The sequence below is a fragment of the Spermophilus citellus genome (assembly GCF_964194105.1).
Source record: "Spermophilus citellus genome assembly, chromosome: 11".
In the NCBI taxonomy this organism is placed as follows: Eukaryota; Metazoa; Chordata; class Mammalia; order Rodentia; family Sciuridae; genus Spermophilus; species Spermophilus citellus.
The window spans coordinates 55,204,958-55,228,481 of NC_138192.1; the positions used below are offsets into that span (position 1 = coordinate 55,204,958).

Genomic DNA, 23,524 nt, shown 5'->3' on the forward strand with positions numbered 1-23,524 from the left:
GAACTTTCCTCATACCCAGTATGGAGGATCTTGAAAAGTTTGATCAAAGTTACTGAAAATTTTCAGAATTGCTATCGACCAGTGATTTCTGTGTGCCTCTTCCTTTCTTAATGGGGCCACTACCATGGTTATCTTGTCCCTTATTAAACTACTACATCTGTGTGATGAGGGACACAGGCAACTTTTGTTTAAAACTTATGGGGCTCTAGATCAATAGACCTCCACCTGATCCTGATATAAATAACATAAAATATTGAGCCACATGATATAATTGGATTGGATTGAATTTTGGAATCTCCTCCTGGAAGAGGGAGAGTGTATATTTTATTTAAAGAATTTAAAAAAGTGAGAATGATAAGACTTATAAGGAACATTAGTGTCGTGATGATTATCACAAACATTTGCTGTCACAGCATGTAGGAAGATAATTTCTCCCCACATTTGACTATTGGACTCGACCTTGCGACTTATCTTAGACAATGCAATGAGCATTGAATTGATGTAGGGTGGATTTTTTTTTTTCTGGCATAATACTGTACGTCCTGGATAGGAGCTCCCTCATCAATGTGGGTCCCGAAATAAAGACAGCATGAGACCAAAGTCTGTGTAGGACGATTAATGTGAATGAGAAATAGATATTAGTCACTGCAAGTTGCTGTGGTCTAGAAATCCCAGTCTAAAAGTCGATGGGTGATGCCAACTAGCTAATGAAGCATTTTTATAAAGCAGTTCATAAAGTACAACTTCTTCTTGATTTGCCCCTTTAGAGAGGGTTAAAGCTTTCCAAATCTTAAGAGATGAAGTAATAAAGTCACACAGTGGTTTTAAATTTCTTCTATTCCTTTCACCTTCTTTATTCTTCCTTCCCTTCCTTTTATCTTCCCTTTTCAAAACACTGCCAATATATTTCCCCCAAAAATTATTAAGAAGATTGATGTGAAATGTCTAAGACTTGAATTATTCTGGAGAAGAAGAGGGAGGCAAGGAGAAATGAGGACTTCTCTTTTCTTTCCTCCCATACTCTCTCCACACTTGAAATGCTTGAGGTAAATCCTTGTTCTTTCAGGGTAAAGTGTAAAGGAGTATTAATGTTCAGGGAAGGAAAGTAATTTTTGTACAGAGTCACAACTTTTTAGAGCCAGGCAGGAGGCCATGAGTGCAGTGAATGTTAGCTTGAGGTAGACGTCAGTTTGAATCTCTGCTGTGCTACTTACTAAATGTGACCTTGGGCTGCCTCTTCAACATCTCCAAGTCTGTTTCTTCATGTGAAAATGGGAACATTGGAACCTGCCTTGTAGAACTATGGAAAGGATTCAATGAGGCAGCATGTTTGCTTGTAAGGAATTATTACCATTTGTTTCTTATTCTTAATTCTGTTTTCTTTCCAATACACAAGTCTTCATTAGAATCCTAAAAATTTTACCAGAAAAAAATATGCTTGAAATGATTTCTCTATTTTTTTATTTAATAAGGGTGGATACTGGCTTGCCCATGATCACACTGCTAGATCTAGAACCTGAGTCTCATGTCGTCTGTATGTGGCAAACTAAAACTCGGTTTCTGACCACATTTAGGGGTGTGTGCATTAGAGTTGCATGAAATTCTCATGTATTTGCTGAAAGTTGCTTCTTATGCTGGAGTGAGCAACTGGTAGGTTTCATTTTTCTTCATTCCTTTGACATTCAGGACTGAAATGTTTCTACTTAGCTCAGCAAAACCCAACAGAGCATATCAGAAACTCAGAAACTGTACTGTTGGGTTCAAACTGTAATTGATTCTGAAGCAGCGTAAAATGCTAGTGTGAGAACAACAGCACCCCGTTTCCCTGAAGCCTTATCATGCCCAAGTGACAGACACTTGGTACTATAAAATGAGGGAACTGAGAACAACTATTCAAAGAATAGCTACCACATCTCTTCTCTGGGATAAGAGAAACAGATGTGACTTTGACATCAGAGATTTCCCTGCCAGAAGCAAGAGGGCTAAGAAAGAAACTTATTGAGCAGTGCAGCCCAGCTTGTCAATTTTATTAAAAGGGTGCATAGCTTGCATGACTTGAAATCCATGCTACCTTGAACTGTAAGGCTACTTAGTCATGTAATAACAAGATTTTACTTACAGGAAGGAAGGAACAGTATTTTAGGTTTAACCAATCAGGCATGACTTTGGCATTTCCCAACCTGCCACTTGAGTGAATTTGAGCCAATACCTGTGGGGCAGAGAAGGTTGTCCAGAAGAAAAACACTGATATTGCAAGTTTGAAAGAGGGTGCAGACTCTGCTTGCTAGACCTTGGGGCTTTTCTTAAGACTGAGCACAATGCTTAGAAAACCAAGGAATCTCCTGGTTTAATGTCCTCTGGGAGAGTCCTACATCCAAGTCTCTTTCCTGATGGAGAGCCAGCATTTAGGTCTTCCTTTCCACTTCCATTTTAGCCCATTCTATAACTGAAACAGGAAGGAGAATTGGGCATGAAAATGCATACTTACTTCATGCTGTGACTACATTTTGAAAGCTGACTGGGATTCTAACTGGTGAGTGAACTCTTCCTAGATCCTGTGACATTTCCCTGTCACACTTGGGCTGGAGTGACTGATGTGTTTGCACCTTTGGCTCTTGAAGTAGAGTAATCACATTGGACCTCGGGGTGAGATGGCACAGGGAGGTAAGGATGGTGCAGGCATGGGGTCTGGGCTGAGAGACTGGCATGATGCCCCTATCTCTAAGACTTCACTGACATACCCAGTGATGAATGACTGTCTTGGGGTTATCTGCCATCACTCACCTTTGACCTCTGAGGGTGAAGTGACTTGGAGTTCTGGAGCTCCAAGCTGTGGCTGAGAGATGTGAATAGACATCCCCAAAGGAAGCAAATGTTGCCAAGTTCAGCATTACAAACTCATCTTAGTGCTCATGGAGAAAGCTTAATAATAAGTTTGGAAGAGTTTCAACACTGTTTCATCCAACTCTATAAACTTACCTCAATAAGCCTTTGTCTTCTCTTTGGAAAAAAAATAGGAAAACATTCATGCCTCATTACTGGTTCTCTCTGATAGACAGTGGGCAAGTTTAATAACTACCAGTTCCCCTCACACTCCTTAACTGATTGAAAATGATCCTGGAAGGCTCAGCTTAACAGATTTTTGGAGATGCCCCATAACAATTTATTTTTTAAATTGCTTTGCTCTTTTTCTTGCCTTGACTTTTTTCATTTTGCATTATTTTATAATAGACTTTTATATGCCTTTAAAATATTTGTTTAGTCAGTATAATTTGCTTTCATAGTATACTACCAATGCCTGTGGCTCTCAACTGAGTGCATTCATACTCATGATCCAGAGGGTATGAACATTCTGGCTGCTTTACTTGGGAGGTCCACTTGTTTTTTATTAAATGTTGCAGGGACAGAGGTTCTATATAGCTTCAGGGTTAGTGTGTTAGACAGTGTATGGAAGGTAATAGTGATCCTGAATCATGTGGTATTGTCCACAGTCTAGGGTTCCACTGGTACTGAGTATCTTAGTGTATAGACAAATAACTTATGTTCCTTTTTTAAAAAAATGTCAATTACATGAACATATTAAATTAAATAATCTTCATTGATGAATCCTGGGGAGCTGAATTTTTAAAGAAAAGCCCACACTTGTGAATTTTGAAGTTTGAGAAAGAGGACTTGCACCATATTCATTTAGTTTCCATGATACAGGGTTCTCCTTTTGTCTAACAGAATAGTTAGTTTCCACACAAAGAATGCTTACTCTTGGAATTATGCCAGAGAAAGAACAAGAATCCACCCAATAAGCATTGGTGTTTATCTGGCATCTTAAATGTTTTAAGAGGTTTAGAGAAAAATGTAGAACATATAATGGACACATTATGGAACAGAATATAAGATTCACATGACATAAGTAAAATTATCTCCAAAGAAATAACAAGTGGTGACAAGATTTTTTGGACTTGTTGCCAGAAATTTTGTGACTATCCACCCTCTTTCTATTAGGGACACTTAGTAGATAAATAGCAAGATCCACTTTCACAGGGGATTTGGCCAACAGGATCAGAAGCAATAATAGGAATTGATTCTTTTTAAGTGTTCAGTAAAACCTTTATGAATGCAAATGCTCAGATGAGTTTTTTTTGCATTCCTCATTTGTTGAAACAGCAAATATTAGCTTCCTAATCAATAATATATTTTATAAAAATTTTAACTTTTAGTGTATGTTTGGAGACAATGAAGTTCAATGCAGTATCATCTGTCTTGGGCACCAGTGGCATTTTTCCAATAACCATGGACACTCTCACAGCTAACTGAAGATGTGTGAAATCCTCATCTAAACCAGTAAACTCCCTCTCTCAGACTTGGAAGCCTTGCAACTGGGGGCAGTTTCTTTTCTACATAACTTTAAATTATTCCCCTCTGTTTTGAAAATATTATTTTAAAATACATATCTGATCTCTCTCTCTCTCTCTCTCTCTCTCTCTCTCTCTCTCTCTCTCTCTCTCTCTCTCTTTTGGTGGGGATACCAGGGATTGAACTCAGGGGTACTAGACCACTGAGCCACATCCCCAGCCCTATTTTGTATTTTATTTAGAGACAGGGTCTCACTGAGTTGCTTAGCACCTTGCTGTTGCTGAGGCTGGCTTTGAACTTGAAATCTTCCTGCCTCAGCCTCCTGATTACATGTGTGCATCACCATGCCTGGCACCTTTCCATTTTTGTCAGTGTTAATCACCCCCATGGTACAAGTTAGAACCTAGTATTGCATTTGTGCCATCCCTAACAACATCTATGCTGATGGGTCCGTTTCACCAGATAGTACTATTGATCTGTATATTCAATTTATATTTCTAACTGCTCACATGCCATCAATGTCCCATAGGCCCCTTTGTTCTAAGGGTGCTGAACCACTTGCAGAGTCTCAGCTATACTACAGGCTTCCACATCTCTTTCCCAATGCAGGTGCTGGTCCCACCTGACTTTCCACTGACAAGCTCTACTTAAATTGTGTTCTTGTCTAAGCTTGCTTTGATGGCATCCTTCCACTCCTGGCTATAAGTAGTGGCTCCTGCTCTCTAGTCCCCATGGTATCATGAAAACGACTATTCCATAGAAATAAACACTCTGCATTCTAAATGTTTATCACTAAGCAGTAGCTATTCTGTTGAAAGTTTCTTGAAGGCATTATTATGTAGAATTCCCACCTTTTATAGTGAACCCAGAAATGAACATTTAATAAATGCTCCAAAATGTTGAGTAATAAAAATGCAACTAAATTAGTCATTTTAAAGCTCTACATAGAAGGAAATACAATTTTATGTTGTAAAAGTATTAGGCAGACATGATCTTTTAGAAACTGACTGACTTGAATTTCAATTTTACTTTTTCCTCACTCTAACTTTGTGGTTTTGATTAACCTCCTTTACCCTCTGAGTCTGTTTCTCCTCTATAAAATTGTGAAAAAAAATGCAAACCCCGTTGGGTTGTTTATTTAAAAATAAATAATACTTTTTAAAAATATAGTGCATTTACCACAATAGTCAATAAATGTTAGTTTCTGACCCTTTCCAAAGGTTTGAATAAACAAAGTGTTTGTTTTATTTTTGTTTGCTTAATCTTTAGTCAACCAGAAAATTAAATTAAATGGAAACCTATACTCCTAATTCTCTAAGTATTGTGGTTAGTTGCTATTGCTGTGTGTGTTCTGATAAATGGCGGAGTTCAAAGGTTTGTGTCTGTGTTGACAAGGAGATGAAACTTTTGGGTCTTGAAGCTGAAAGTTCCTTAGGGTACACAGAAGCATTCTTATTCACTGGCCAGCAAACTTCCCGAAGTTCCCATAGTCTGACCTAAATCCCAGAGCTCACAAGTTAGGTACAATAGTTAGGCCTGTTGGAAACCAGCAATATTTCAACTGTGTCAGGGTAAAAGTGACTTTGCACACAGCTGGCTTGGTAACCATGATCCACAGGGAAATATCTTCATCTGACTTATTTCCAAGTTCTACTTCTACTTGTAGAAGGGGATAAAAGGAGCCAGTCAGAAGGAGCAGAAGACACTAATCTCAACCATGTGGGAAAACCCAGTATCTCAGAAGTTGGAAAGTCTCCATACATAGGCACTTAGATTATTTTGCTTATGGGTTAGCATAGGCTGTATTTTGGTCTGTTTCATTTTTAAACAGAAAGACTTTGCTTTTTAAAAGTGTACATGAATTTCCAAATGTTCTCTGACTGTGCAAGTTTTCTTGATGTGGTTGGAAACCCCTGTGAAAACTTCAGATAATTAAACCCACTCAAAATGGAAGCTCTGGACTCTGATCTTAGTTGGAAAACTAATCCTAAGGTCATTACATATCTGGTGAAAAGTAACATGAGACTGTTTTGTGGTATTGGGCTTTTATCTTAAAGGAGGAACTGAAGATGTTTTTGCAAATGCAGATTCTGAATTAAGGCTTAGCTAAAGGAAGCAAACGCAACAGGGATAGGAAGATGATCAAGAAAAAGAGATGAAATTTCCATTTGAACCCTAGCATTTTGACTATGAGAGTTTGGCCTCATGGCAATTCTGGACTGAGTGAGATTGTGCACAGGTTTCTCACACATTAGCTAATAAATGAATGCCTTAGGAATGTCAGCAACTGCAAGGTCCTAGGAAGCGAGAGGCATGGTCTAAATACCAAAAACTTCAGTGTGCACAGAAGCATGGTTCTTATAGTCCAGGAGAAGATGGAATTTCATTTCAAATAATAATTATTACCTTATTTTTAGTGAAGACTTGTAGAAAATACTAGAAAAATTTCCATTCAAACTATGCATACTTAACTGTAAGTGACAAAAGTGCTTCCAACACAATCTGTCCCTTGAAGTTGGAGTGACTTCTTGACCATATAATTTTGTCAGGCAGAATATAATTACTTATATATTTACTTAATGACTTTTTTTTCTACAAGGAACTGAGGAGTACTTTGCACTAATAAATTTTCATGTTTATTTTTTCAATATTTCTTTCTGACTTCAAATCTGACTTCAATATTGAGAAGAGAAGAGGAAAGGATTAAACCAGCCTGAGAACTCTTTGTGACTTTGACAGCTAACTCCCTGGGAGGGGTTTTACTCTCAAATGATTGGGTAGCTACACAGCATTTGGCAACATCTATGCTGATGGGCCTGTTTCACCAGATAGTACCTTTGATCTGTATATTCAATTTATATTTCTAACTGCTCTACATTCCTAAAATCACTATAACTGAACATTGAGCTGGGCAAAAGGGTGTAGAGCCTATGAGAATCTCTCCCCCACCCCAGAAGGAATGCTATTTATTCCCTATTTTTATTCCAAAATTATAGTAGGTACACAGGATAAGAAAATCAAATGGCAAAAGAGAATTAATATAAAAGGGTAAAAGCAATCTCCTTTTGCCAAACTCAGTTCTTACTCATAACAGGTAAGAATTTCTAACTATTTTTTTCATTTTATTTTCTATAAATAGTTTATAGTTACAGCACTAAATTACATATTTGTAACTCAATTTATTCATTTATCAATTTTAGACTTATTTACTTTCAATGTGAAAGATGATGTATCTTGCCTTACTTCAATCACTTCTTTCATTCTCCTCCTGGTATTATTAGTTTAAGTTCTTATCAAGGTTAAGTTTAAAGCTTTATATGACACACATAAATATCTGTTTCTTGACCCATCAACTTCAGACAGCGTTCACTGACTTCACACTATCTTGGATGAGGAAATAAAAGCACAAGCATCTTTTCTTACTTCTCTCCTTCCCAACTTCAGTCAGTTATACTTTTGCTTTTCAATTGCCAAAATTGGTTTCATGTATTCTGCTCTGTAAATGCAATGAAACTCTTCATTTTAAATTTATTAAAAGTCAGTACTATTTACAACATAGTTACATTTCCAAGAACTCTGATTATTTTTATAGAAAAAAGATATGGGATCCTGTGTTATTAAGCTCTTCAGCTAAATAACAATGTTTTGTTTCAAAGTCAAAGGGAGAGTTTCTTGTTGTATACTCCATACTGAAATAAAGTCATGCCAAGTTTCATAGGTGGGCCATATCTTTCTTGAACAATGTTTTGTCTTCTTTAATACAGAAGATGGGGAAGAACAATTGACCCAAGCTATTCCAAAGACTTAGCTTTAGTAATTGTTCTGATTATCGCTCATTTTTTCTGGCTCTGGCATCAATTGAACCTGCTGGGTACCTCTAAGAAAAGACATCTTCCCCTCCAATATGACTTTAGGGCCTCTTCAGGGTACATTCTTCTCTCCTACATTCTATATTCATCAGTATTATCCTATCTACATTCTTTGTCTTAGGAACTAACAAAAATTTCTAATTTGCTGATGGATCTTGTTTACTCTGGTTTCTCCAGAGAAATAGAACCAACAGGATACATATATGATCTGCATTCAGCAACTTGGATACCTAGAAAAGCAGATGGTATAAGCAGATGGTCCAAGTCTGAAGTCCTAAAGCCGGAAAAGACCTATGTCTCAGCTCAACGATGGTGAGGCAGAGAGAACAAATTCTCCCTTGATCTGTTTAGATCTTCAACAAATCGGGGGAGGGCCATTCACATAAGGAAAAACAATCTGCTCACTTAGTCTTACTGATTCAAATGTTCATGTTATCCCAAATCATCCTTATAGATACACCCAGAATAATGTGTAAGCAAATATCTGGGCACTTTGTGACTCAGTCAAGTTGACACATAAAATTAACCATCATAGATACCTTTCTCATTTGCATATTCATTATGTATTTTGGGACAATAAAATGTGAGGTTTTGGAAAGGAGAGAAAAAACAGACTCCATCCTTTTGAAACAGAATTATTGCCTGTTTTCTATTGCTGAAGTGTTAATAAACATGATCATTTATTTTTCTGGGTAATGTTTGCTGGTGATCAATCCATTCCCTTCTCTCCTTTTGTACCCTCCTCTGCCTTGAGGAAGCTAGAATCCAGGAAACCACATTCTTCAAACACTCCTGGTAACAATTTACTATTAAGTTCTGCCAATAGGAAGTCAGTGGGATTGAATGGACATAGAGGGAAGTATCTTTCTGCTTCTGGATTCTTCAGGGGAAGTGGCCAACATCTTAGGACACAGGAGTGACTATGACCTCATCAGTGTCTGTAGATCTGAGAATTGCAGGAATCAAGTGTGGGGAGGGACAGCTGAGCATGGGTTCCAGTGACATTGATGGAAACTTTAATAGCAAATGCATTTTTCTCCACTTTGAATAGTGCTCTTTATTCTTCTACTCAACCAAAATTTCTTATATTAAATTTGCCATTATTTGAAATATTCAGAGGATTTCTGCTTCCTTACCTGGACCACGACTAATATGTTCATTAACATCATATTCCTTGCTATTTTTTTAATTATGTGATAAATCTTTAAAGTACAATGTCAGCTTAAAGGAAAAGATAAAGGTAATTGAGTTGTTAACTTATATTTAATGCTTGCTGTTTTCTAGTCATAATAACCCTGAAGTAAACATTATCATATTCATTTTATGAATGATAATCTAGGATTAGATGTATTTATTTGATCCAAATCTCACAGTATAAATTGACTTCCAAATCAAATTTTACTCTTCTCATTTGAGTAAATCATACCAATATTTGATATAAATCCTAAGAAGTGGTGGTTTATGAATAGCTGGAAATCTCTTTCATTCTGAAATTTTCTCTGTCCAACGAAAAGCTGTCTAATCAATTTTTATTCTTAGACTTTAGAAAGATTATTGGTCTTGAATTAAAATAGCCCAGAAAAAGAGCTTCAGCAGACCTCTCTGAGACAGACAATTTGAGTGGCAGGTATGCTACTAGTTGTTATAATACTTTCAAACTATTATTATATTTTAATAGCATTGTTTCTATTTTTGTGGTTAGGATACTAAGTGGAAAGAATAAAAATTTTTACAAGATTTTCCATTCAAGCATTAACAGAAGGATGGGAAGAGGATGGAGGAACCTTGTGTACCTCATCACCCAGTAATACCACCATGTGCAACTGAAATTAGCAAACAAATTTTTATCTGGTCTTAGGGTTCAGGCAATAAAGACAAGACAGAGTGCTTGTTCAAGCAAAGTTAGAATGATGTTTCCTGACTGAATATCCTCTCACCAACAACAGAGAAAAGAAATCGGCTTAGAGAAGGTTATTCTTTGTGGAGGCTTTTTGAAAATTAAATTCCAAGAAATCACTAAGCATATCTTCTAGTTTCCAACTTTTAATGTGACAGACTTTACAGACTGTCATCTTACCTTTGGGCTGTGATGGACCAGTAAAATTGTTTCAAAGTAAAGAGATCTTATGGTATGAACATTAGCCCAAGAATTTTAAAATACAGCCACCATCTGATCCAGTAATAGCACTGTTTGGTATATATTAAAAGGAAATGAAATCAGTATGTTGAAGAGACATCTACACTCCCATGTTTATTGTAGCACTATTTATAATAGCTAAGAAATGGAAACAATTTAAGTGTCCATTAACTGATGAATGAATACAGAAAATGTGATACATGACACAGATGAATACTATTCAGTCATAAAAAGATTGAAATCCTGTCATTTGCAACAGCATGGATTGAATTAGAGATCATTATATTACCAGAAATAAGGCAGGACCAGAAAGACAAGTACCACATGATCTCACTCATATGTGGTAGTTACCAGAGGCTGGGGAGAGTGAGTGGAGGGGAGGGATGAGGGAAGGATGCCTAATGGATACCAAGTTATACTCAGATGGGACTAAGAAATTCTGGTGTCCTATACTGCACAGTAGGGTAAGAAGAGACAATAGCTGCTGTACATTTAATAAAGCTGGAAGAAAGGTGGTATATGGTTTCAACATAAAGAAATGATAAATGTTTGAGGTGATAAATATGTTTATCCTAATTTGAACATTGTACACTCTATACATGTATTGAAACATAACATGTTACCCCATCAATATGTACTATTTTTATGTTTTAAAAAGTTAGAAATAAACTTATTTTTTAATAAATAGGTCCCTTACAAATATAAAAATAACAAATTTTAGACATTTGCATACCTGACCATGTGTTTGTTTTCCTCTGCACACAGCCTCATCACCCAGGTGTGAGAAAAATCAAGCTGTGCTCAGAGATGTGATTTTCTTACATATGCCTGAATGCTATTTTTTTTTTTTTTTTTTTTTTTTTTTTTTTGCTCTTTGACAATCTTCTCCTAATAGAACTGGGAGATTCCAAGGTAAGTAATTAAAAATGTATAATGAACATATATTGCTGTGACATAGTCCTACCTTATCCATGGATTTAGTTGCCTGAGGTCAACTGAATAGTCTAAAACCATTAAATGGAAAATGCCAGAAATAAATAATTCATAAATTTCAAATTGTGCATCTGTTTTGAGTAGCATGATTAAATCTCATGCCATCCCACTCTATGTGAATTATCCCTATATTAGTGTATCCACTATGTACATGCTACCCTCTCATTAATTACCCAGAAGCTATCTGGGTTATCAGATCAGTTGTCACAATATATCAGTGCATGTGTTCAAGTAACCTTTATTTTACTTAATAATGACCCCAAAGTGCAAGGGTGGTTATGCAAGAAAGACACTAGGGAAAAAGAACACATTAACTTTGCTACTATGTGGCAAAGGGAATATAAGAAAAAATATAGCATATAGAGGGTTAAGTACTATCTGTTGTTCCGGGTGTCCAGTGGGGTCTTAGGACTAATCCTGCATGCCTAAACAGGGATTACTGTACTCTGAGAACAGGAACTTCCTAGAATCACTTCTTTGGAGCTGACTCAAGTATCTGGATCTTCTACCTCCAAATGGGTATTTCTAGGGATCATACTCCACTGGCTACCATTCTATTTGTTTAATATGACACCATATGTCTTTACTTAGAAGAAAAAGGAAAATGCTTTCTTCTGAGACACATAATAAAGCCCTGACGATGTGTTCACATTATGCATATGCAGCAATAACAACTCACCACTGGAGAAAAGCTGTTCCCCATTTACAAAAGCCTACATTTAAATAGTCACAGGTACTAATGCATCCTAGTATACCCCCTGATGGTTTTAATTTTGACAAAATAATTTACCAAGAGATTAAGTCTCAAATTAAATAGTATAAAATTAAGAAACTTTAATTTTGAAGTTTCAATTACCCTTTGCAAAACCATAGAAAGTTCTAGAAATAGGAGGAATTCTAAAAGTAAGTTTTATTACTTTAGTAGTATTAACAAACACAACTTTTTAGAAAGGAGGAAATGCAAAAGCTGTATTTAGTAATGGTTCAGTGTTTCTCTATCCTTAAATTGGAGCAGGGAAACTCAAGTTTAATAAGCATCTGGATCAAAACGCTTATCCAGTCCTTATTGAATTGTCTCTGACATCAGTGTACTAGTGTTTAAAATTGATGTCTTCACTAGTGGGGCAAAGATCTAATTTAACTATAGTATACTTAGCAGCCCATATTTTAAAGGACTCTTCCTCTGCTATGCTTAGTCAAAGCTTAACCATAAAATTTGCTCCTTAAAAATATAAAATTCTTGCAAGAAGGTAGTGGGAACAATCATAAGTAACTGAAACACATGGGAGATCCCAGCAGAATGGTAGCTTTGGACATTTCCTGAGCATATGCTTATGACAATAGCTTCATTTACATGTGTCATAACTGAGGTCAATTGGGATTACTTAGCAATTCAACATCACCGCAACTTGCAGTAGCGGATCTGCATCTTAAAGCCATATTTTGAAATTAGTACATTATTCAGTGTTGCTTTTACAAGGTTCCTGACTTGGCTGGAGGAAGTCTCTGCAACTTCAGAAGGAGAGGCAAGCTATCTCCAGCAGAATGAATGTCAGAGGCAGAGGATACTGAACATCTATCAGCACCTTTCTGCTTCTGACCACTTCAGGTTTTGAAAGTACATGTGTGACGATTTGAATTTGTAAATGGTATATCTTAATGTGCCATGCAGAATAGAAGCTCAGAAGATGGCAAGCGTTGCCTTAATCCAAACTCAGTGCACATTTTGTGAAACCCGTGAGTATATTGAAGGCTGTGATAAGAAATTATATCTGAAATGAGAAATTTTCTCTACAATCATGGACAGAGAAATTGCTTAACTATAGAAACAATATTTTCTTAGCATTAAATATGGTGTGAGGAATTCAGAAAAGGCTGGAAAGAATGGAAATCAGAGGGTACATTCCCAGCAACCAGCAATGCTTTACACAGGAGAAACTCTGGATACCATTGATCCTGGGAGTTGGAATGAACTCCACATTAACATGAAATAGTGAGATAATTACCGTGATAGCAGCATTGAAGGGGGCAGCAAATCTCAGCAATCAACATAAACAACATTTTGATTCAATACTTTTTTAAATAAAAATTAATGCCAAAAAAATCCATGTTGAACAAAATAAAGACAATGAAGACAAGATCTGATCTGAACTTGCACAAATTGTCTGTACACCTTAATTCTGCCCTTATCATATCCTGTTTTTAAAATTTGATATTTTGTTCATCATTGAGTTTTTACATTAATTTTTTTAAAATGTTGCATTGTGATATTAATTATCTTGATGACTGGGTTTTGTGTTGTGTTTGTTGGTATCTTCTTAAATTTTGCAGTATGCTGAATGCCTGATATAGTTGCCCCTAGACCTAGTGCTGACTGGCATGGTGTCAGACCTGCAATACATATTAAAATAGTAGCTAAATGAACAACTATATGGTGAATGAATTGACGAATCATATCGATCACTAAAGGAGTATTTTCTGTTTCTCTTTCTAATTCCCTCTCCACAAACTCCTCCTTGGAAGGGACAGAAACACACAATATGTTCCAGACACCTTATTTTGACAGAGTCATCATTCTCAATGTTTTAAAATAATGTATTGCATATTAGAAACTTTAATTTCTCTATTGCTTAAATCATCCCATTGTAATGAATTAATTATTGTCAGCATATTGAAGCACACATGGGAATTTCCATTCACAACACAATGACATCTTAGTGTATTTCTACTTTATTCTCAGGATAATCGTCTTTTTTAGCTACAGCACGTGGAGCTGTCAGCCAGATAGTGCCAGCAAGCTTAGTTCATCAAGTGCCTTCGGATAAGAGTCGGTGAAAGTAATGCAGAGACAGGAAGGAGGGTGTGTAAGAAAGTCAGAAACAGAGAGGGCATAGGGGAAATGGGACAGCCCTCATTCTGTGTGATTGTGCACGCCTGTGCAAGCGTGCACACATAAGCAGATGTGGCATCATCTACAGGAAAGTGCAACCTTTAAAACTTAGTCTTAGAGCCAAAATATTTTTCCATTTAAGTTTTTGAATCACCCAAGGAAAATGCCTGGTTCTCAGATCTTCTTCCTTATGGAGGGTGGGACAGGGAGATAGTCATGGATGAGCTGGAAAACAAAAACAAAAACAAAACACCATTTGTGCATCCCTGAAGGACATGAGTTACATTTGCTGTGAATTAAGTGCTTGTTAGGTGAGGGAAAGACTGTGAATTGAAACACAGAATGTCAGCTTTTTCCTTTGTGCTGAATTGAATTCGAGAGGGTAGGAGGAGTACTTTGCAAATTCAAAGGTGTATTCCTCCTCAATGCTTCATTCCCAGCCTCCCAAAGCCATCCAGTGTGTGATTTCCATAAAACAAGGGCAAGGCCCCTTGACAATACAAGGAATGAATGTCTATTTTTATTGATGTTGGCAGAATCTACTCTCTAGCTCTGGACAGCTTCTGTGATAATGTGGCATTGGAACAGCTTTCCTATGTCTTTCTCTTTTCCTATGTCTTTCCCTTTCTTTCCAAGTGAATTTCTCCCTTTAAGTAAGACAGAGAAGTTTGAGGGGTTTGGTTGGACCCTAATTGAAGAAATAGCCAAAAAGCTAGAAAATCGGAGAAGGAAAGAGTCTTTGGGGAGCCCTAAACAAAACACAATACACACACACACACACACACACACACACACACACACACACACCAAAAACAAACAAACAAAAACCCTGCAGGAAATAGCACTTTTCGGTGTATTCTTTTTTCTTTCACCTCATCTGGCTTTTTTTGGTCTTAGATAAAACAGAGCATATATAATGCCATTTCTGCTTCCTTCTGTCACAGATAAGTGAAAGCAATGAGTTTAGATATAAATTGAAAAGTGCTTAGGATGTAGAGGTGTAGAGAATCAATCAATTTATCTTCAAAGCTAGCTAATCATCTCCAAGTTAGAAGTGAAAAAAGAGCTGAGTTTCCGAGAACCTAACATGCAAGCTAATTTTTCCAAAATCATTTTGTGGAGCAAGTATGATAAGAGATTAATGTGATGAGATGCAATTTCCAGTTTTCCTCCAATTATGATTGTGTTATATGAATCAGAGCAAAGGTAGTTAAAGTTGTCACACACTGGCTATTGCAGGGCAATTCTTCATCCTCCCTGTGTGTCTGTCTGAAGGAATAAGGTCACTTATTACACTCAGAGGCATACCCAGGGTTCAGATTTAAGCACATCCATCTCCTAAGATGTTGATTTGGAATTTTGTACTGGTGAAGCTGGAACTGGTGGGGATTTGATGAAATTGCATTTAATTCTTGCTTGCTATTTGAAAATGATTTCTCTCTCTCTCTCTCTCCCTCTCCTCTTTTTATTATTACATAATGATATTTGGGAACTTTTACTATTTGTTTCTTTTAATCCTATAAGTATGTGATTTGGGTTTTTTAATTTTTTTTATTTAATTAATTAATTTATTTATTTATTTATTTATTTATTTTGTCATACTGTCCATAATCTCCTGAAGCTGCTTTTATGTCAGCAAGATGCTACGGCTGTTTGGAAGATGTCATGCTGGAGATGAGGTTCTTGGCTTCTTGTTCCTTATTGCCTCTGGAATGTGTCAGGCTTCAGATTTATTTAATAGAGTTTACACAGCTGTACATAAGGACACTGTATGAGGCCTGGGAGTTCAATCACTCAGCAAAATAAACCAATTAACGAATATTCATTGATCAAGGCATCTGGAATTGGTGCTGGAGTATTTAATCCACAGAGAAAGAATTTTAGCTTAAACGTTTTCAATAATCATCAAATATTCTAGCTAATTATTGAGGAGGTATTCAAAAGAGGTGACTATCCTGTGAAAAAGTCTGTGTTAAATTGTTTTTGTATAACTTGTGGAGCGACAGACAAAAGGTCTATAGAAACCTGCAATACAGTATCAGGAGTCCCCTCACATCCCCAAACAGAACCAAACAGAGCAAAGAAATAAACAAAAACATCAGAAGAGTTTATTTAGAAGTACAGAGACGATTCATTGAGTAAGTTTAATTTCTTGAGGCATACAATTTGAAGATATACTTTTACTAAATATTAGAAGAGATGAAAACAAAAAAGCAGCTTTCTGTGCCTAGACAGAGGCACATGCCTCTAATCCCAGTGACTCAGGCAGCTGAAGAGGAGGATCACAAGTTCAAAGCCAGCCTCAGCAATTTAGCAAGGCCCTAAGCAACTTAGCCAGACTCTGTCTCAAAATTAAAAATTTTAAAGAGGTCTGAGGATGTGGCTCAGTGGTAAGCATCTCTGGTTTTAATCCCTGGTATCCCCCGCCCCCTCCAAAAAGCAACAAAAACAACAAACTAGTGTCCTACTGGAAATTGACTTAGTAGTAGCACAACACAAGGCCGAGCCACAAATTCCATGGAAGTCTGTGGGAAGAGCCTGTGCAGCCTGTGATTTGCCAAATATATTTTGGCAATTGCCATGCAACCTGTGCATAGCATTAATTCTACCTATTGTGACAACAGCAGTTATAAGGATGGCAGAGTTTCCCTGTCAAATGCTGATCCAGGTAGCTGGAAATTTCAATAAATTTAGTAAATTTCCCCATGTCCAACATCTAGTAAGTGGCAGAGTCAGAATTCCAATCTTCGTCTTCACTCCAATCTTCATTCCAATCTTCGTTCTACACTCATACCCACAACACACACTTTCATCAACATCGAAGACCTTATCCTATTTGACATCAAGTGTGGTTTTATGGCCAGTCTATTTAGATTTATAGATTTATATATGGATAAAGTATAGTAGAAATATTTAGAAATATGATGCACCTTTTTATCATTTACTGTCATTTCTCACCTTTTCTGAGTTCCTCTATAATATATTCATTATGTATAGTTATTCCATTGTCCACCTTCACTCTATTTTCCTGTAGAATATATCCTGATAAATACATGTTTATTGAGCAAAAGGATGAATGAGTATTTGCTAAAACCTGTAACTCTCACAGCTAGGTCCTTAGGCATAGTCATCAATATCAGATTTTTTTTTCTATTAAATGTTTGATTAAAAGACAAGATTAAAAATGGCTAGGTTCATCCCAACTTCTAATCTAACATGTAGCTCATCCATAAGTTTCTGAAAGGGTCAGAATTACATCTGAATTCTTGAATGTTTTCAGAATTTCTTAGTGTTTGACAAATGGTATGCTTAGCATTTACTGCCTGAATGATGTAACCATTATCATTACCTAAAAATAATGAACATATATTCAATAACAACTATCATATGATGCTAAATTAGGTGATGAATGGAATTCAGGAAATCATAATCGAAATAGTGACCAATGTCTACCATGTGTTGGGCGTTGCGCTGAGTACTTTCTTTCAATGCAATACTGTACCGAATCCTCCCAATAACCTCATAGGCACCATCAAGACCCTATTTTTGGAAATAAGGAATTCAACTCCTGGAGAAGTTAAATAAATCATTTTTCAAGATTTTATAGCTAGTAAGAGACAGAACTTGGGTTTAAATCTAAGACAGGTATTCCAAATTTCAGAAGCCTCCCTTCACTGTCACTTATGGAAAATTTTATTAATGCAAATAGCCATTTATAATGCTCCTTAATAATTAAATTATTTTCTTTTAGCTGAAATATTAATTTCATATGAACTTGCTCAAATGTTGCTGTAGAGCTACGCCTTGCTATTCCATATGGGTCATTCCCTTGGAATGCTGTGTCAAATAATTTTTACACGAATCACACCCACAATGCACAATGCATTTTCTACAATTTCCAGGATCAGTGTGTATTAAGTGAAGCCAGAACTTACGATATATGAAAAGAAATTTTCAGCATAAAATCTTTCCAGATATCTATGATTTTTCCTCAGTCTGTTCACTTGCTTCATAAACACTAATCCAAGACTTCTCTTTATCAAGTTTCTCCAAAACCTTTGACCTAGTTCTCATACAATACTCTTTTGAATGCATATTTAATAGACTTAGTAAAATGACTTATATATACAAAAACTAAACAAAAGTAACTGTCAAAAATACACAGGGAAGAAACATACCAAGTCTTGCTTGATAAGCAGACCATTCTCCTGGTAGGAGCAAGAGTGAACTAGCAGTGACCTCACAACCATGAACATTTCAAGTCCTAAGACCTCAGAAGATGGTTTTCAAAGGCAATAGCATATTGAGTCTATGAGAATTGAATGCAGTTTACTTAAGCAAACTTCTGCTGTATTACCTATATGTGCTTTTCTTTAACAAACACAGATTTAACCCTTCTATGTGCCAGCCAGTTTTTAGTGCTTTACAAATATTAATTCATTTAAACTTCAAAACTACTGGGGTGGGGGGACGTACTATTATTATCCCATTTTTGCAGAAGAGGAAACTAATGGCCCAAGAGCTTTTCTACCTGCTAACTAGTGGAGCCAGGATTTGATCCTAAGTGTATACTTTTGACTCCCCAAAGTCATCTTACCTCCTCTCCAAAGCCTATAATCGAGATAGAAAGGGCTCATATGTTCCCCATACAAATTTGCATATGATATGTATCTAATATAGGTCAGTGTTCACAAACATCTTGTCATGACCACTAAATCATGCAAATTAATTTGCAGTCTGCTTATGGAAAACCTACTGTGGATAGAAACCAGTTTCCATTTGTCTAGTCCTTGTTTCCTTCCCAAATGATAATAATAAACAGGGGCATTTGATTTTCTTTTGTTGAGCCACTTTGCTTATCTTTTTGAAAGCACTTCCTGTATGCATTACTATTCTTTATGGCTTCCAGGCCCTGGAGTGATAATGCAGACCACATGTGGGAGACCAGCAAGCCAGAGGCCAGCCACAGGAGAAGCACACTGGAGATTCTCCGGAACTTGTCCTGGGAGCCCCTATCCTTTTATCCCTCTCTCATGGATAATGTACAATAATCCCAACAACTTCCTGAGATTCTGAGCTCAGGTCAGGGAGTCGTTTTCATCTCCCAATCAAACTGCACATCTCAATCAGAGGCAAACAACTTTACTTTTAATGTTACAGAAACAATTTCTATAGTCTTTATTTCTAGGGTTTGAAGAGAAGGAAAATGGATCTAAATTCTCAACGGTTTTCCACTGGCAATGGTTTCCTCCCTTCAGAAAGTGATTTTAAGCATTAGAACATGTGGGTCTTTTTTATCAAGAAAAAAAATGTGCATTTATAAAACAACTTCATAACTCTAATAAAAATGTTTTTAAGTTGAAAAAAAAAATAAAATGAGGCAGCTGATTTTTTTCCACTAAATTTCATATCTCTTTTAAGTATGTAATACCCACATGGTTCAAATATCAGAAGTACAAAATTTCTATAGGAACTCTTCTTCCTAACTTTGTCTCCCAGCTACTTAGCCCATCTTGGAAAGCACACAAAATTCCCTTGTAAGGAAAATGGAGTCCATCAGGCTCCCTCACCCGGATGTCCAGGAAGCAATGACTAAGATGCACTATGTAACTCAGGAACAATACATGTGCTTTCTTATATAACCATATGATTTCATATTGGCACACTACCAGCTTTGTGGTAATTCTGTATATAAGCTGAGCAGGACTTTCTGCTGAGCTGATTGTCTACCCATTGAATAAAGGCATGTTATATCTCCCTATAGCTCTGTATATCTTCTTCAGTCTGTCCAAGTCTCAAGTCAACCTGCCTGAGATACAGCGGTTGCATTATAGTTGGTAAAGTTGGCATGATTCACAGCAGACCTGTGTGGTACCCTCTGCACCTACAGAGTGGGTATTGGAGGGTGGACAGCCACAAGCCTGTGCTATCCAGAATCAAGCCTCCTGGATACCTGGTCCCCACCCCAGGAATGGCAGTTGTTGATGATATTCCTATGGGGTTGGAAAAGGTGTTAAACCAAGTAAGAGAGAGCCTGGAAAAGCACAGTGCACACATGGCCTTTGGATGTGTGTTTCTTACAGCTCCAGGAGTGGAACCCCGTGCACCTCTGTGGGAGGCTGGCAAGATGTAAGAGGATAAAGAAAAGGCCCTGGAAGCTAGGGCATGATCACTAGAAGAGGACCTCAGCTAGCCTATTTAGAAAATTGTGCAAGGATATGGATTGCTGTCAAGGTCTTGGGAGTTGTTTGGTTGGCTAAGACAAAGGTTACCCCAGATGCAACTATTAATAAGATCCAGGTCTACTCCATTCCCATGACCATAAAGCAATTATGAACCTTTCTGTGATTGTCAGGCATTGGAAAATGTTTATACACCATCTGGCCCAAATGATGAGACTCCTTTTTGGTCTAGTGAAGAAATGGCAAAATGGGACTGGACTACAAAAATGGATCAAGCACCTGGGGGCCAACTCATTGCGCAGAGCACCTGTGTGCTACATGTCATTGATCCTGGATGACCTTGAAAATTAGATATATATCACCCAAGAAGGATTTGGGTGGGGAATATGCCAAAAATCTGAAAAGCTAAAGCAAACTACTAGATTTTGGTCCCAACTGTAGAAAGGGGTAGAAGGATAGAAGCATTCTCTCTAATGGAGAATCAGTTAGTGGCTGTATGTGCTGCCGTACTAACCACTGAGGCTATTACCACGACCTTCCCTATTATCATGACTACTCCATATCCCATTATGTGTTGAGTGTATGATTGGGCTACATGGTCCTGGAGTAGGACTATAGACATCAATCCTACAAAATGGGGACCCTGCCTACAATAACAAAGCACACTGTCAACCAGCCATCTGCAGGCTGAACTTTAGGAGGTGCTTGGGCTCATTACCTAAAACACAGGAAGCAGAACCAGAAGCAAGCCCATACCTAGAAGATCAGCTACCTATACCATTCAATGCTTGGTACACTGACAGCTCAGTTATGGACAACTGCCAGTGTGGACGGGCACCATCTGATTTGATACTAGTACAGGACAGAATAACCAATGGGCTGAGCTATACGCTGTCTGGATAGTGGTTTCATGAGGTATCCCCTATAATGATATGTACTGATAGCTGGGCAGTGTATCAGGGACTTGCACTGGGGATTTCCACAAGGCAGTTAAATAACTAGCAAGTCATGCATCATCCATGCCAATGCTGTGGCAGGAGCTCCAGGAGCTAGACCACCAGAAACAGGTGTCATGTTACAAGACATGCACCAGTGGCCTCCCCCGCAATGATGAAGTTGCATGACACTGGCAAAAGTCAGCTAGCTAGAAACAGCCCTGATACTTTGTACACTGAACATGAAGTCCTCTGAAGGTTGCATATATGGTTTCTGCACATCAGTCAAAAAAAATTATGTAAGCCACAATGAAGACCTGAGGTGTACCAGTAACAGTGACTGACATACAAGATGTATTTGTGTGTGTGTGTGTGTGTGTGTGTGTATATATATATATATATATATATATATATATATATATATCATATAGCTTACTCCAAGGAACATCCCCAACAGCTGGGAGCTAACATGGGCCAGGTGACATATGGGTCAATGCCTCTCACCTGGTGGCAAAAGAACATTATAGGACCCATGCCTAGTTTTGAATGGTATAAGTATGCAATTACTTGTGTAGATAGATACTGCAACTGGGCTCTTGGCCACTTTTCCCAGCATGACATCCTAACCAAAGAACAATGACATAGGCTCTGGAATGCTTATGTGCAGCATATGACTGGCTCTTGGTGATAGAGAGTAACCAAGGGACTCATTTCACTGGTGTATACACACAAGAATAGGCCAAGCATCTAGGCATCACCTAGTCATTCCATGTGCCATATAACCTGTAGAACAGTGGGATGGCCTTTTAAGACAGGGACTGTGTTGTGCCGCTGAGACTCCCACACTAATTGGTTGGACCAAAAGACTTTGCATTTTGAATGAACAAAGTTAAAGAAGTGACCTTGCCCCAACAGAAGCCTTGCTGCATCAAACTGTTGTACCCATCCAATTGCAAATTCTGTATTTTACCAGAGGGTGGGATTTGCCTTTGTTAGTACCTACAACTGCCTTGTCCTTTTTTGCCCATAGGCATGTATGGGCCAATATGCTGGTTAACTGGGCAACACATATGCTACTGTTGCCAATCAGTCTGCATGTTGGATATGCATAGAAATGCTGCCTAGCATTGCAAATGACCTGCCATGATGAAATAATCCACCAACAACCTTTAACTGAACTTTGTGAATGTGGTACATGACTGATTCTCAATGAAATTATAGAAGAGTCATATGTTTAAAGATGTACAATAGCCAGTGGATCTCTGACAATCCATTATTGGTTATTCAATATAGGATGGATGAGGATGGCTCCCTGCTGAAGCTGTTGAGCATGACCAAAATGTACCCTAGTGTGTAGAAAATAAGGTGTGTGAATATCTATGGAGTGGACCTTGTAAGTTTTATGAACTATAATAGTTAATAGTTCTAACACCTGGAAGTCACAAAATGGTAGTCATTTTTATCCATCCCCTTAGGGTTTTTATGTATATATGGACAAAATGAATGGTCATATTTACCTACCAAATAGACTGATGCATTTAGGGAAGGCCTTACAGCCTCAGCAAAGTTTCAAAAAACCTTAACTGAGCAGCCATCCAATTGGGATGCTTTCAAGTAACAGTATCACATGTAATGTACTTTGTGGTAGCATTACTCATTAGCATTGTTCTTGCCACATGGATCTACCATTGATAATAAGATGGAGATTACTACTGGCACTGTCCAGAACCCTTCATGTCCTTGCCCTCTTAAATGAAGAACGGCACCAAATGGAATGTAGTGTTGCAAATTCAGATGACCCTTGACATACTGCCTACCTCCTGTGATGCACTCTGTGTCCTCATAGGCACTCACTGTTGTATATATTAGGTGAACATCATAATGTAAGCCATATGCTGCAAACCCTAGCCCTTGAAACTCAGCAAATTGAACATTGTCCCTACAAGAATGGTTTGGACACCCTGGCTGCCCCATGGAGATAGATCTTGTTCTGTTGGTGGAGGACAGTTTGTGTATTAGTAACTTGCTGTTGTGCCTTATATTGCTGTCATGAATTGTAGATACAGGGCTCTGCCCTCCTCACCAAGGAACCTTCACAGATGATGCCTGTCACATAGATTGTATGGTAAGGAACCCAGAAGGGTGGAAATGTAAGAAAAATGGAGTCC

At 37.5% G+C, this 23,524-nt stretch overlaps 1 long non-coding RNA gene across 1 annotated transcript in view; it reads left to right on the forward strand.

Moving 5' to 3' along the window:
- The window catches only part of LOC308631004, a 187,929-nt gene extending 167,943 nt beyond the window's left edge, over positions 1-19,986 (forward strand). Inside the window, exon 3 of the long non-coding RNA XR_014018085.1 lies at positions 19,149-19,986. This is a non-coding gene — a long non-coding RNA (uncharacterized lncRNA). The remainder of the gene's footprint in view (positions 1-19,148) is intronic.
- The last annotated feature ends 3,538 nt before the right edge of the window (positions 19,987-23,524 follow it).